Source organism: Opisthorchis viverrini (genome assembly GCF_000715545.1).
Source record: "Opisthorchis viverrini unplaced genomic scaffold opera_v5_330, whole genome shotgun sequence".
Taxonomy (NCBI): Eukaryota; Metazoa; Platyhelminthes; class Trematoda; order Opisthorchiida; family Opisthorchiidae; genus Opisthorchis; species Opisthorchis viverrini.
The window spans coordinates 495,986-500,873 of NW_008751991.1; the positions used below are offsets into that span (position 1 = coordinate 495,986).

At 42.5% G+C, this 4,888-nt stretch overlaps 1 protein-coding gene across 1 annotated transcript in view; it reads right to left on the reverse strand.

Annotated features, from left to right (window-relative positions):
* The window catches only part of T265_10098 (hypothetical protein), a gene marked incomplete at both ends in the record, with an annotated part of 85,361 nt that overhangs the window by 29,230 nt on the left and 51,243 nt on the right, over nucleotides 1–4,888 (reverse strand). The gene's annotated exons all lie outside the window — the stretch shown is intronic.

Genomic DNA, 4,888 nt, shown 5'->3' on the forward strand with positions numbered 1-4,888 from the left:
CCGCCTTATGTTTCAGTTGGTACAATATTCGAGATATCATGACACATGTATAGACGCTACTCATGAGGTTGCTGAAAATTCTTCAACAGCCCACCACCGGTTTTGCCCTTCTTGGGGCTCATCAGGTAGGCGTAGTCCCCAGGTTTCCGTCAACCATATGTTTCATATGAAACTAAATTTCACCAAATTAGCGAAATGCATTTATTTGAGGCGTCCTTGTGCAGAACATTCAGTTGCTTGAAAAACTCTTGAACAAGAGATTCAACTGGGTTCCAAGTAAGCCTCCCGTAAAACCAAATTTGTTCCCAAATGAGTGTATTTCGCTTAGTTTGTGCAATTTGGTCTCAAATAGGACACAGAGTAATGAGTCTATCCGATGAGCTCCAACATGGGCGAAACCGTTTGTGGCCTGCCGAGGAATTTGCACCAACCATATGAGTAGTGTAGTACGTCAGTACTTAGACTGACTTCGTTTTACCAGTCCACTCAAAGCTGCCAGCATCAACATCAAGTGTAGCCTCCAATATATAGTGTGACTCTGTAAACGGACAGTACATAAAGGCTACACTATGCATATTACTGGACTGTTTATGTCATTTACCTGTAGCCAGCTCAAATCGGTTCTATTAACTCTTTTTGTTCAAAGTGCTTCAACGCTTGCAAATCCAGTGACTAAACATCCGAGTTGTTGCAACTACTTTGTTTGTTTAGGGGGAGTTATTTACAAACGGCGTTTCTTGGGTGCACACACTGAGACACAAGAAACGCTCAATTTTGGTGTCAATAAATTACAGAGTATTTGGCAGCTTCCGGGCCTTTATTTTTTTCACAGACAGCCTTCAGCGACAAGCTAGCAAAGCAAATTTGAGGTTAACCGTGAAACTGTCACTTTTCACGTAACATAAACATTTCGAGGGATTATATCAGACTCAGAAACACCGAAAAATTTTGGTTGAAGAAGGATTTAGTAGAACCAAAATGGTGAGCATTCACTTTCACCAGAAGAATAAGAGCAGCCATATAAATGTTTTTTTTCCTGAGAGTTGATTGCTCTGAATTAGACGATTGCAGTCGATGATGGCGAATGAATGGAATCCACTGGTGATCCGCACGACGGATATGAATGTGCCGTGTGCTTCATACCCTGAATAAATCAATTGCTTATGTAACTCCAAGGTGACGAACTACTCAGTCAAACATTGAGAAAGAGAGCATAGATTAGCACAAATGTTCCTATCCTACTTATCAGCATTGTCAAATGACGCCAGTTCCCACATTAAAGCTCCTGTAAGGAAGCGTTTTAATATATTTAGGGTCATACCACTGGCAAGCACAATTAAGCACCTATCGGAGACCTTGCATGTATGAGTTCCACTCAGCATCCACGATCCACATGTGCTTCACCAGTTTAACGAAAATAAAAGTCTGAAGAACGTCGTTCAATATGGCACTTTTGAAAATCGTCCAACCCCTTTCAAAGATATGGATCTAGTGGGGAGCCGTCTTCAGTGGAGAAAATAAACCTCTCTAGGATTACCTGGTGCGACAGCTAAGCAGAGGAGTACTGAACGCATGTGACTCAAATGCTCTTCAGCATTTGCGGTGTGCCTAGCTTTATGGTACCCTACGTGCTCTGTATAACTCAACTTGAACAGAATAAAAAGAGAAATCCCGCGTTCAGAAATCTTAAAATTATTTCTTGTTTGTTTGACCAATTTATTTGCAACAGTTGAGTGAAATTCACACGCAATATTTAGCTCGCACGNAAAATTTTGGTTGAAGAAGGATTTAGTAGAACCAAAATGGTGAGTATTCACTTTCACCAGAAGAATAAGAGCAGCCATATAAATGTTTTTTTTCCTGAGAGTTGATTGCTCTGAATTAGACGATTGCAGTCGATGATGGCGAATGAATGGAATCCACTGGTGATCCGCACGACGGATATGAATGTGCCGTGTGCTTCATACCCTGAATAAATCAATTGCTTATGTAACTCCAAGGTGACGAACTACTCAGTCAAACATTGAGAAAGAGAGCATAGATTAGCACAAATGTTCCTATCCTACTTATCAGCATTGTCAAATGACGCCAGTTCCCACATTAAAGCTCCTGTAAGGAAGCGTTTTAATATATTTAGGGTCATACCACTGGCAAGCACAATTAAGCACCTATCGGAGACCTTGCATGTATGAGTTCCACTCAGCATCCACGATCCACATGTGCTTCACCAGTTTAACGAAAATAAAAGTCTGAAGAACGTCGTTCAATATGGCACTTTTGAAAATCGTCCAACCCCTTTCAAAGATATGGATCTAGTGGGGAGCCGTCTTCAGTGGAGAAAATAAACCTCTCTAGGATTACCTGGTGCGACAGCTAAGCAGAAGAGTACTGAACGCATGTGACTCAAATGCTCTTCAGCATTTGCGGTGTGCCTAGCTTTATGGTACCCTACGTGCTCTGTATAACTCAACTTGAACAGAATAAAAAGAGAAATCCCGCGTTCAGAAATCTTAAAATTATTTCTTGTTTGTTTGACCAATTTATTTGCAACAGTTGAGTGAAATTCACACGCAATATTTAGCTCGCACGCCATTTTCGGAACCCTGGCTAAACTGATATATGTTTAGACCACAATTGCCTTTCTATGATGCGTATTACTCTCATAATGGGAAATAATCTAACCAGGATGGGAAGCAAACCGCGAACACGGAACGAAACTGGTAGATACTGTCGAAGGATGCCTTTATTTGCCCATCAAATATTTGCACGGTATTATCCTTTTTCCTTACGCCGGCACCTGTTGTGAACTCGCAGTATGAAATTTTCGCGGCAAAGCCATCAGGCAAACGCAGCAAAAGTATTTTTCACCCTAAGTGATTTGCAGCGGTCACTAATAAGATCACGTCACGAATACTCAAATCACGTGACAATTCCTCTTCCACTTGCAACCTTAGCCGACAACATGGACACTACAATTTCCCACACGGCTACCACCCGCGTCACGCACCACATGAAGTCAAGTTGTATTCATGTTCGTGCAATTATCAAACACGCTTGGACACCCCTCTCTTGACACTGCACACAATAAACAAGCATGTAACTCGGCCCAAAAACACGAAAACTCGCGCGCACAGGACAGGAAGTCTCCACGAACAACCACGGAACACATGTGGCAGCTACTTTGCAGAGAAAAGACCTCCGGTGTCCGGAAATCCACTCTGAAGCTATCGAAATTTGTCTCCAAACGACAAGTCACTTTCCGACTTATTCGTTTCTTGCATTGTATTTATTCTCATCAGGTGCACATAAATTTTTGGTCCACATCATTCTGATAAAAAAACATTGTTAGTGCTTGTCCCATTCTGAATACCAACCTGATTAGGTTACAACCAGACCAAAAACAATGGCTGGGTCAGGGGTGACACTTATACCATGTCAGATACTCAAGCACAAGTTATTTGCTCATTTTCAGCCGCTACAACTTCCAACATCAACGCTAACTCTGTTCACCAAATGGTTGAATTACCAATATCGGGTTCATTCATTTTTGACTAGCGATTGTGGTTCCACATTCGAATCCCATCTACTTCAGAATCTCGTCGAATTGCTAGGATGAGTACGCACCACGGAATGCCATCCTCAAGCAACTGGTCTAATGGAACGATTTCATCGACATTTGAAGGCCAGCTTCACTAACTGGTCTGATCAATTACGCCTGCCACTCCTTCTTATATTTGCGCACAAACAGATTCAACCATTCAACTTTGCTTAGCTCGCGTAGATTGGCCTGTTTCTTCGACTGACTGTATGATGGTTCCGCAGACAGACTGTAATTCTACAGTTTTGCTTCTTCGAATTGCCTAACGACGTTAAGCATTCGCTGCTCACTCGCGATCAAAGATGAATTGCAACCAATGTCTTAAGCGCGTGGAACTAAGTAGTGTTTCATGGAAAATCGATTGCGAACGTACCTGAATTGGCGAATTACTTTGTAATGTAATGAAATAACAAGGCGTGATATCTACCATTTCTCAGTGGTTGCAATGATCCCCTTAAAATTACTTGTTTTATTCGCCCGCACGACATAAACACGCTGGAGATGAGATAAACTACAGCCCTATAATTTCGTTGCTTTACGGACGCAGTGCATACAACGCTGTATACAGTGAGACGATCCATTCCGTATGTTTCTGACCTGGTTGGCATAAATGCACGCCATACTATTCAGCCGTACTGCAAAACCACGCTCCACGACAAGTCGTTCGGTGGCAAAACGTTTTCTTGGCCAAAGTGGCCAGATCGGCAAATTAAACAAAGTGTCACTTCAATATGAAAATGTCTGCAGACATAGCAGTTAGTTTCGTACCTGGTGCAGCGTTTTGTAACCTATCAGTAGTTTATTTTCTACTCTGGAATTATCGGGAGTCGTTCCTAGTATTCGTGAGACCATCTCGCTGAGTTTATCTAGGTTTACAAATAGTATTCGCATTCGTTTTTCATATTCACGTCACCCTTGTTTGGAGGGTTCTGTCCTAGCGTAATTATTCTGAGGTGTCCACACCAAACAGACTCGAGTTTTGCTTTTATTGGAGCTCATCAGCGGTGCATATTCAACAGCCGGGTTTCGGACTCTGGACATCTGACATGCGAGGTGAACGTTTTACCAATAATCCACCAACGCACGTTGGACGTATCCGAATTCCCACATCTGAACAGACAAAAGAGTTCGCGCTCGAGCGATGCGATTATTGTACCCGACTTATCATCCACACGACGACCCAGTAACTGTCCTGGTTGTGAAGATCAGCTGACCAGCCAGTCAGGACTTCCCAGTCAGGTAGCGCCATAAACGCTTGATATTCGCTGAACAATTTTTTCCACCTCTCGT